This window comes from Solanum dulcamara, chromosome 9, assembly GCF_947179165.1.
Source record: "Solanum dulcamara chromosome 9, daSolDulc1.2, whole genome shotgun sequence".
NCBI lineage: Eukaryota > Viridiplantae > Streptophyta > Magnoliopsida > Solanales > Solanaceae > Solanum > Solanum dulcamara.
Window position 1 is genome coordinate 58155174 of NC_077245.1, and position 12039 is coordinate 58167212.

Here is a 12039-nt window from a genome sequence, read left to right on the forward strand (position 1 = left end):
TTTTTGATCCCCTCTTCTTCTTACTCATTTTCTCCTGGGATTTATTGTTAGGGGTTTTGGGAGATATAGAAAGTTTATGCTTAGCCTAACCCTGATTATCCTAAACACCCTTCACACCCTGAATACTATTTTGAGCCTGGGGATTTTTGGAGCTGTCATGACCCTGAATATTATAGTTATGGTTGATGTCACTATTCTACTTCATCAGACTCTTAGTAGGCATTTCATGAACTCCTCCTAAACTATGGTGTGGCATGTTCCCTTTATCTGGTCTTTTATCAGTGCCCATAGAATCAACTAGTTCTGACCCCATAGTGTTTTTAGGATCAGAATTCTGAACTTGAATGAGAACACTTGGCATGATCTGTGAATTGGTTGTAGGATCTCTAAGGTCTTTTTAGGTTCAATAGGTATCCCTCCCTCCTTGGAAGACCCTTGTTGCAAGTTAGTTGGTTTGTCCTTAACCCCACCATCCTTTACTCCTTTATCTTCATAATTATTTAGCCCAACATAAGAGTTATCAACAGGGACATGGGATTATGGGAGAATTAAGTTAATACCCGAGTTCCCTTCTTTTTTGTTTTTCATTGATCTTTTCTTGATACATGTATTATTGCAGACAGTATAAGGGTTTTGGAATTTTGGGAGTGATAAGTTAATACCTTATCCTCTAGCATTAGACTTGTGTTCAGTTGCTTGCACCTTTTTTAAAAGGTTGTTATCCTTGTTTTTCTCCTATCTTTCAATTTGGTCAGTAAGTTGTTCTGTCTCCTCAAGATCAACAAAATTGTTAGAGGTAATAATATTATCAGTATCTTTACTGTTGTTTCTTTGATTCTTCTTGTTGGTGGATTGTATTGGCGATGAATCCATCTGCATCCAATTCAGGTCCCTGAGAATTTTCAGACCTCTTTTTCTTAGTATGACCCTTGTTTTTGTTCTTATTCTCAGTTTCCTAATCCTTTATTTTTCTTTGTTCCTCCTCTTTTTTCTTGATTATACACACATGAACCATGTGACCGTGGTGTTTATATTAGGAGAAATAATCTGGCACCTCCTCATATTGAATTTCTTGCCACCTACCAATTATAAGATCTTCCTCATCAAATCCCATCCAAACATCGGGTGGATTGGCTTTGGTTAGATCAAATTGAATCTTAACTTTAGCCAAAATTCCTCTAATTTTCTATATGGATCCAGTATCTAAGTATAAGACCTTTCCAATTCGTGATAAAAGAGCTGCTACAAACTCTTTATCATAGCAATGCCAAGTAGCTCAAGTAGTGTTACCCAAATGGGAACTATGAGTGTCTCTTCTTCAGGTTTGAAGGTTGGAGTCCATGTTTGGATCCTCATGAGCTGACCTTCAACATGCATCCTCTATTTTGTCCATACAGTAATATAATCACTCTCATTATCTAAACAAATATATACATGCCTCGCATTGAAGTGTTCTATCTTTACTCCACCAGATAGTTGTGTTTGGAGGATGACATTCTTTCTACTGAGTTCCACCTTGGGCATAGTGCTGCTAAACTTTCCAACAAGTGTAAACCTGCACCTTTTAGCCAGGTTAACCATAAAGTCTTCTTTGTTGAAGATCACAATATGTAAGCCTTGCCTTGTAGTAATTTTAGGAGTGGAGAGTTTAATTGGAGTTTCATTCTTGGCTTGATTAGCTCTTAGTCTAGTAGTAAAAGTTTGAACTACTGTGAATGGAGCTGGTTCTAGCACTAAGTCTTTTTGGTATTGCAGATAGGATTTGGTGTAGGGGTCTTGTTATTGTTAACATTAGGGTGTGTGGTTTTGTTAAAAGATCTGTTGTTTTGATTGTTGGGAATTTACTTTCCAAAGTTATTGGAAACCTGAGGGAATTTAGAAGGGGGGTTAGAGGTGTTTTTTGTGCTTGGGATGGGGATTCTAATTGTCTTTCTGGTTAGGATTGTTTTAGTTTCCAAATGGATCTTATCCTGCAATAGAGAGGTTAGTGCAGCACAATGTTGATCATTTACATTGGTTTGCGAATGATTCCCCATTGTGTTCATAAACTTAGAAGTACCAGAAGTTGCAATAACACAAGTAAGCTTACCTGATTCTTTCTAATATTGCATTTCTTGCATATTTTTCCCTATTGAATTTTTCTCAGTTATTCCCAACTGTGGTGCTTGGTTATGATTCAATCCTTTCAAATTGCTATCATTGTGTTTTTGTTCTTGAGGGACCTGGTCCTTAGTGGTGCTTCCTTGCTCCTGTAATGGAACAATAACCTCGATCCTCATTCAAACATTAGGAGGAATTATTTCATCCTTTAAAGTTGGTTGGCTATTACAAGTATTTTCTTCAGCATTTGAATCATAACGACCTTGCGACTTGTCAAATTTTGAACCTTTATTAAGACTCAAATTACTGGGAACTCTATTTTTCTAATTCGAACTTGGTGTGTTCATTTTAATTGGAATTTGTTGTTGAGCATCAACAAGCTCATCTCCATTACCCTTTTGACCTTGCTATTGGTCTTAAAAAACCACCTATTCTTCGATTACCTCGCTAGAATTTGCTCCGATCATGTTTTTTGCCTGAAGTTTCATTAATAGGTGCATGTTGGTGTACTGAGCAAAGCCCTGTGGTGGTTATGCCTCGAATATCATTTGAAATCCTTCAAAATTGATGGTGGTGTTCAGGCGATGTATTGTCAAATCTCACAAGAAACGTCTGCTGAGTTCTAACAACTGGATGGTGGTTTGGTCTGATGCTTTGACCATATATACATCTTTAGATGGAGAATCATCTCTTTGACCATATATGGATCTTGTGATGGAGAATCATCTCCCACAGTTGCCTTGACTTTAATCAAACCAGATTCTTTTAGGAACATTGTTCTTTGTTTCCAGTTCATGTCTTCGTTCAAAATTGCTACAATTTGCAGATTTGAAGAATTATGAGATGAATTAGGAGATGATGGTTGATGGGTTTTGTTCATCTGGAGATATACATCTTTTATGACTGATCTGGTGACCTGGAAAGCTGTACCGATGGTGGTGAGGCTATTTCGGCGGAACTGTAGAGTATGTAACGGCTAAAGAGAGTTTATGCTGTGCTTTAGACTTGACTACAATAGGAGAAAAAATGCAATTCATTAAAAGTCAACCTGACATAGTGAACTCAAAATGGTTACAACAAGTACAATTGTTTATTTGTGCATGCTTTAAGTTATTTGAAGAACTTTAAATTTTGGGAGTGAAAAGAGAAGAAGAAACCCCATAAGTATACAACTTAAACAGAATCATCATTTTGAGCAAAATCAAGAGATTTTTTCCCTTCATAAGCTTTTCCAAAAAAGTTTTTCATGTAATCACCAAACAAGACTTGTTTGTAGTGAGCAACTCCATCACTTTCCACATGTTGAGGCAATAGACCTATCTTCTCACATGGCTTTGGTGTAGCAAACAATGGAACTAAAACTCTTGATTCTCAACTTGTTGTACGAATCCTATGTTCCGCACTTTTGTATTTCCCATTACTTAAGATCTAAATCCAAAATCCAAAAACAAAATTTTAGGGGAAAACAAAAGTTTAATATTTACAAATATTAGGCTCCATTTCCTTTGATTATGTAAAAATCTATTGTATATTTCATAAGAGTAACTTATATACTTACTATGTAAAACTATCTAGCAACCTTAAAGATATAACTACAAAGAGTCATTTATGAAAGTGATTTTGTATTCTAAATAAGAAAGGTAGGTTACTGACTACAACAAGTTAAAATACATTAATAGTGTAAAACTTTCTTAAACTTTTAGTGTATAAACTTACATACTCTTGACTCTGTAAATTTATTCTAATACTATATGGTTACCTAAAATGATAACTATAGGTAGGTAATTGTCTGTAAAATGAAATCAGTAACCTAAGAATCAATAATGGGGATCACATTGGTGGGAATATAGGCTGATATGTATCCAACTTGTGTTTCAATGAAGGGTAAGGCGTTCAAGCTACCTGCACCTGAGTTGAGAGAAGCCTTATGAGTTACTGAAACAACGATAAGAGTGCCCTCTTTCTATAAATAGAGGGAGCAAAAATGGGGATTTTCTCCCATTTACAATATGAAGATTGATTATATACTACTACAAATCAAATATAATATATAAATATAATAATGTAAAATTAAATTCTTTATGTTGTCAGTATAAAAAAGTGAAACCCATTCTTACTTGCATGGTATCTCCAACATTGATAACTAAAGCACCAGGAATGGGAGGAATCTCTATCCACTCTGTCATGACCCAACCCCGTAGGCCACGACTGGAGTTCGACCTGGACTCCCTTATACGTATCTATTAGCTACACTTAAGTTGAACCATGTGTGATGTGATACTATACACAAAAACCTCAATAGCTTGAAACTTTTCATGTACATATAGCCTCTTTCATTCGTATCATATCATGAAAGGGCACGCGAGCCGACGAGGCTACCATAACATAAAAATATTTACAACATGCCGTATAGGCACAATCAAAACAAACGTATAAATAACCCATATATACATATGTCTATAGATCTTTAAGAATAGTAACAGCAACATATGGCAGGACAGGGCCCCCGCCGTACTCCTGGACAAATAAATATATACATATTATATGGCTAGTATCAAAAGTTAGTCTCCGGAATAGTGGAGTGCTCCCAATCTCGCTGAGTAGAAACCCTAAGTAGGCGGATCTCCAAAATGAACATCTGTACGTGCGGGCATAAAATGTAGCCCCCAGGAGAATAGAGGTTCAATACGATATATGTACTGAGTATATAAAGCATAGCAACACATAACTGAGCGAACAACTGAAGTAGGGATGCAGGAAACAAATATAACAGTTAACAAATTTCTCTACCTGCATCCTATGACATGAGGGCGTGTATATCTTCCTTACATACCAAACCTGGCCCGCTGTGGACTTGGTGCTACAAGTGTGTCACTATATTTCCATATGTATGCCTATAGACTGTATCCGACCCTTCAGTGAGGGACTCAGTGAAGCTGTCATTTTATCATATATCATGCCCGGCCCTTCATGGGATGCGGTGAATAATCATTTCACCATATATCATGCCCAACCCTTCATGGGATACGGTGAATTAATATTTTATCGTTTATCATGCCCGGCCCTTCATGGGACATGGTGAATTTATCATGCCCGACCCTTTATGGGACGCGGTGAGTTTATCCTACCCGACCCTTCATGGGACGCGGTGAGTTTATCCTACCCGGCCCTTCATGGGATGCGGTGAGTGATGTATTAACCGCCTGTACGAGAAGCGTAATGAGGAACCATATGCAATTAGCTCATCATCTGAGACTCAGTATAACAATCGTCATGGACTATCATTTGAGGATCAAAATGATCATCATCTCAAGGATCCTCTAAATGCCATTAGGGGTTATATCGATGGAGTCTCAAGAGTCCTAGACTTTTATTAAGGTAATACCAAATGGTTTATGCAATTAGAGACACTTGTCATTATAGAGTTCTTAGGCACGAGATCTCATACATTTAATTAGTATTCATCACAAAGGGACTCGAGGGTAGCAGTTCAACTACTTCTGAACTTTGATATTAAGAAATGAATAGGAGTTATAGTTCATGCTTCCCATTCATCTAGTTACTATTTCCTGTATAGAAGGCTCGAGGGTGATAGCTCATCTACCTTAATAACCTTAGCATTTAGAAGTGAAAACGAGTCAATAGGCTCTATATATATTACCTTTTATCCTATAGAAGCCTTAAAAAGGCAATAGCTCAACTATTACAGAAGTTCTACATTACGAAGTGGATAAGAATTATGGACTGTACTCGGAGCTTTACGAATGGAATTATCCTCAAGTTCCTTATACAAACCATTCATAACTTATATCTAATACATGCTAAAATAAAGAAGAATAACTTTACATACTTATGCCAAAAACATGCCAAGACGGAATAAGCTTTACATACCTCTTCCGGACTTCTCTTAATCATGTCCACGTCGTCGTCCTCCAATCCTATTTAACATAGAATCAATAAAAATATCAATAACCTTAGGATTTTCATCACCTTAGGTTATGCGAGAGTATTTATAGAACTCATCCCCTCACTCGCCTTCTCAACTAGTTCCTTAACTAGTTAAAGAGTTAACGAAAATCGGGCAGCATCTCCCCTATAATGTGCCCTATCCGAATACCCAATTAGATACTTAATACCTACATCCAACAAAAAAACATAACCAGCAGCTCATATATATGTACAACATGGAAAAATTACACAATATAAACTCCAAACGACTCGCTCGAAACTACCACGCCAAAATAAGGTTTCTAGTTTTCAATTTGCAAAACCTTTAACCATACAAAGCAGGGGGTCATTTGGATGAAACCATAAGCTCCCCAAACTATTTTAGAAGACATTTAGTCCCTGCAACACACACAACACAACCAGACGCCGCCTCCAAACACATAACGCCTCACTTCGACTACAATTTAACTACGACGACTTCAATTTAGATTGTTTCTTTCGCTGAGCATGTCCACGATTTTTTTATACTTGCAGCCGTATAAAAGGTACATAATATACTCCATAAAAACCCCATAAAGTCCAAATTTAAATTACAAACCTTACCTTACCCGAAATTGGCCAAAACTAGCCAAAATTGTGCCTCAGAAACCTCTTTAGCGTGCTGAAAGTTGCGGACCGTTTGCTGTCCGTTTTGGCTGCACCAAGCCATAATTTTATACTTATAATACCTCCATATAATAGTGGTACATTCTGGATAATTAATTTATGGAAAGAAATAGGGACTTACCTAATTTGTTTTCTCCAAGCTGTCACGTTTTTCTCTCCACTTTAGGGTTTGTTCTTCTTTTTATTGTTTGCTGAAGATTTAATGAATGAAAGCTGAAGTATATGTTACATATACATACATATATGTGGTATTAGGGGGTGACACATGTTATTCCCTAAGGGGGACACGTGTCCAGCCCCTATTGGGCCACCGCATCCATGCATTGAAGGAGAGGCTGCCACATGGCAGTGGATGCCACCTCCCCCAAGTAGGTGGGTCACCTACCTGAACACAAAAAAGTGGGTCACATGCTTGCTTGAGGTGATGCCACATGTCACTCCCTCATTGGCTGCCACATGTCTTATTTTTCTCTTCCTCGTGGGTTTATAATCTCATCTTATTTTAAGAGCCTATGTAATCCATACTACGTAAGCTTGGCATATCCTCAAGTAGCTTAGGTATCTAAGACTTCTAAGTTAGGAGCTTACGTAGGTAAATCGAGTCCTACGACTCATGACTTGGCCTCCAATTTCTTTCGGATTCTTATGACTCTATTTCCAACCTTCTCTACTATGGGGTATCATATTCTCCTTTCCTTAGAGTCGTTTGATAGTGTCGTAGCTTATCCAGTTCACATAATAATGTCTAAGGAAATTAAGAGACATTCCAAGCTCGAGAATGTAGGGTGTAACATCCTTTCCCCCTTTAGAACATTCATCCCCGAATGTTGAATAAGACTTCTCTTAAGACTTTATACAAACTGTAGGGAGTTCCAGGAGTAGGGGTTACCTGTAGACATCAGGAATAGGTATGGATACCTGTGTTTTATGTCCTCTTCAGCTATCGAAGTCATTTCTTCACGATTCTTACTCCGCCACAGCACCTTGACAAAAGCTACGTCCTTAATTTGTAACCTTTTAATCTGCCGATCCAAGATGGCAATAGGTTGCCCCTCATAGGATAACTTTCCTTTCATGTAGACCTCACCCACGAAAAATATTTTAGGAGGGTCGCCTATATATTCGCGGAGCATTGATTTGTGAAAATCGAATGTATTGCTTCAAATCGGCCGGTAGGTCTAACTCATAGGAAGCTTTATCTATGCTACGAATGACCTGAGAGGGACCAATATATCCCCTTCTTGCCGACTCTAGGCTGCTAATCGATAGCTTGTCCCTGAATAAGCTTTACTTCATTAATAATTTGCTGGATCCCCTCTGGGCCTATCCATTAATCAAAGGGAGAAATATTGTACTAAGATTCACCTGTGTTCCCAATCCCTACCGAAATGATCTCCAGCGGTTAGATGTAAATTGAACTTCCCTGTCTGAGATAATAGATGTGGGAACCTCGTGAAATCTTATTGTTTCCTTCCTATTTCATCTCACATATCCCTTCGCTGAATATACCTTCCTAACTAGAAGATAATGGGTGGATTCTGTCAGTTTATCTATCAAAACCCATATGAACTTATACTTTCGTAGAGTGCGAGATCAGCCTGCACTATAACCTACATTAATTGCTTTCCATTTCAAAGTCAGGATTCCCATCCCCCGTAATAGGCTATCAAGCCTCTGATGCTCCACTTCGTTTAAGCTATTATACAACTCCTCTTAATCCAACTTGTAACACTTTAGGTATGCTATCCTATGCTTTTACTCAGATATTCTTTCCCATTTTATTACCATACATTATAGTGTAATTCTTACACAAACGTGTGTAGGTACTTAGAGCAATTCAGAAAATACTTTAGCGTCGCTATACTAGTGGCTTACCTTCGTCAGTCGAGGTCAGGGCTCCGCTATGGCTTATGTCCTTAATACCGATTATATCTTAATAGTTCTGCCTCGAACCATCTCACACTTTTCTTTAATAGATTCTAAATATGGCAATCACATTATATTTCTTTTTATCGAGTAATCACTTGCTCTTACTCTTAGTATGCTAATGCTCATAGACTGCACAATTATTTTTGTGCCATTTGCACGAGGTGCATTCCAATTTAGTCATAATCTTTTCTACTTTGACTTACTCTATTGTATATGTGTCATTGTACTAACATGCCTTCATAATCTGTTTTTGTTATACTTGTTTCATTCCATTTTTTCACTTCCCAGTGGGTCACCCATACGTTAGGTTGCCTTTATAGGAAACCCTAGCACAACCATAGGGTGCTTTAGTATTCGCAATATATCGTATAAAATCTCATCTAATGGTTGATACTCGAGTAAATATCTATAATGTAGTAGTGCATTTAAAGCCATATTCCATTCATCCCAATCAATAATTAGCTCATGCTCATAATTGGTTCAAATTCTCCATTTGGGAGTACTTATACTTTGATGATTCGTGTTTCAAGCTCCGTCATTATACTATCCTTATTCCAGTGGATACCACTCATTCTTCTAATAACCTTGTAATGCAACAGTTGTTCTACAAATTGACATTTTCTCTTCTTGTAGGATCTCACTAATCATCAAGGTGGAGTCACGTATACATAATACTTCTTTATGCCTCCTGAACTTTCCTCTTTGTCATGTGCTTAAGGCTCACTTCTAATCCTGCGTAAAACCATATCAGCTTCATTATAGTAGTGGCCTTGTCTTATCACCTTTTCATCGTACTATACCTTCAGTTCGTAACTGTCTATTTCCCTTTTTATTTGATACTCATACTTAATTAATCACATCTATCTTGAGTGCCTCTATTAGAACTTCTCTATTATTCCTCTAGCTCATATCCATTTTTGGTTGTGCACTAGGAATTCCATATTACCCTTTATTTCCTTGCACTAGCTATCCTTTTCGTCATCACATAACCTTTATTCGAAACTTTCCTTATAGAATTTGATAAATCTTCCTTATTTTTTCCATAGCTTGCTTTTCTGTTTCACACCTATCTTTACATTCCATTCACATGGACCACATCATACCTTTTAGTTATTTCCTTACTAAGCTTTTCTTATTCTCATAATGGTTTTTATTATATTCCCCTGGTACCCTGTTCGCAATCAGTCCCATAGTATAACACCGCTTGACCTTCTTCACGATTCTTACTATGGGCTACTTACCCTTCTTAGTTAGTCTTATCTTTAATATTTCACAAGCTATCTTATTAACACTTCACTTCCATCATAATCCTTTTTCCCTTGTACTCTTTTTGTAATCATATCATTACTTCTCTCAACTATAACTCGTCATAGTTTATCCCAATGTATCAATTCAGGCGATGCCTTACTATATCATTTTATCTCGATCTATCAGTCTTCTCTAAGTCATCTTATTTGGCTTATAGGTCCTTTTGACCTTCGTTCTACTATACCAGTATCGACCTCCTAGTTTTTATTGCTCTTAATTCAGTAATTAACTCATTTCTTGAGGTCATCCATACTCGTTTATTCAAATCTCATCATTGTTATGAGCACAACCTTTCAAGACATACTACAGCCCTGTATCTCATTCTCTTCTTATTTCTAAGAAAATTTGAGCAGAGTTTCCTCTGTATTTCTTACTCTCTCAACACCTGCAAGCAGAAAATGCCAACAGTATCTTACAAGGCACACATACATATAGTCATATCATCTTATATCGCATCCATACAGGGCGCCCACAATTAACAGTATGGAAAGGGACTTACCACGTATGTCTACTCGAACTGCACCTATTACACTTTCCTGTTTACCTTTCCTTTCACTCTTCAACTTTATATGTCAATCGCATTTCAATACCTTACCTGACATTTGTCTTTCATGCCTTGGCTTACCTGCGTGCTTTGTAACTTCCAGTATCATTAGTTTCTTTCTTCTATTGATATTGTCCTTCTACTGAAATCACAAGTTAGTATGAGGAATTTCATTCCCTATGACTCGGCTCTATTGCACAATCTTAGATATGAAAGAAAGGTAACATCCTCAATGACCTGTAGCCTCCTGTCTATAGATGTGGTGCATAACACACTGATAAAAAAGACTCTACTAGACACGGTCTGTAGACATTCTAAGGACGAACTTCTCTGATACCATTTCTATCATGACCCAACCCCATAGGCCACAACAGGGGTCCGACCTAGACCCTCTTATGCATATTTATCAGCTACACTTAAGTTGAACCATGCGTGATGTGATACTATAAAAAAAAACCTCAATAGCTTAAAACTTTTCATGTACATGTAGCCTCTTTCATTCGTATCATATCATGAAAGGGCACACAATCCGACGAGGCTGCCATAACATAAAAACATTTATAACATGCCGTATAGGCACATTCGAAACAAACTTATAAACAACCCACATATATATATGTCTATAGACCTCTAAGAATAGTAACATCAACATATGGCAGGACAGGGCCCCCACCGTACCCCTGGACAAATAAATATATACATATTATATGGCTAGTATCAAAAGTTAGGCTCTGGAACAGTGGAGCGCTTCTAATCTCGCTGAGTGGAAACCCTAAGCTGGTGAATCTCCAAAATGAACATTTGTACCTGCAGGCATAAAATGCATCCTCCCGGAGAATGGGGGGTTAGTATGATATATGTACTGAGTATATAAAGATAACAACACATAACCGAGCTAACAACTAAAGTAGGGATGTAGGAAACAAATATAACAGTTAACAAATTTCTCTACCTGCATCCTATGACATGAGGGCGTATATATCTTCCTTACATACCATACCTGGCCCGATGTGGGACTTGGTTCTACAAGTGTGTCACTATATTTCCACATACATGCCTATAGACTGTATCCGCCCCTTCAGTGAGGGACTCAGTGAAGTTGTCATTTCATCATGTATCATGCCCCGCCCTTCATGGGATGCGGTGAATAATCATTTCATCATATATCATTCTCGGCCCTTTATGGGATGTGGTGAATCAGCATTTTATTATTTATTATGCCTGGCTCTTCATGGGATGCCGTGAATTTATCATGCCCAGCCCTTCATGGGATGCGGTGAGTTTGTCCTGCCCAGCTCTTCACGGGACGCAGTGAGTGATGTATTAACAACCTGCACGAGTAGAGTAACGAGGAACTATAAGCATTTAGCTCATCATCTGAGACTCGGTATAACAATCCTCATGGACTATCATTTGAGGATCAAAATGATCATCATCTCAAGTATCCTCTAAATGCCATTAGGGGCCATATCGATGGAGTCTCAAGAGTCCTAGACTTTTATAAAGGTAATACCAAACGGCTTCTGCAATTAGAGACACTTGTC

At 37.7% G+C, this 12039-nt stretch overlaps 1 pseudogene; it reads right to left on the bottom strand.

Annotated features, from left to right (window-relative positions):
* LOC129903707 (scopoletin 8-hydroxylase-like) overlaps window positions 1-12039 on the bottom strand; it is a 72331-nt pseudogene that overhangs the window by 39137 nt on the left and 21155 nt on the right.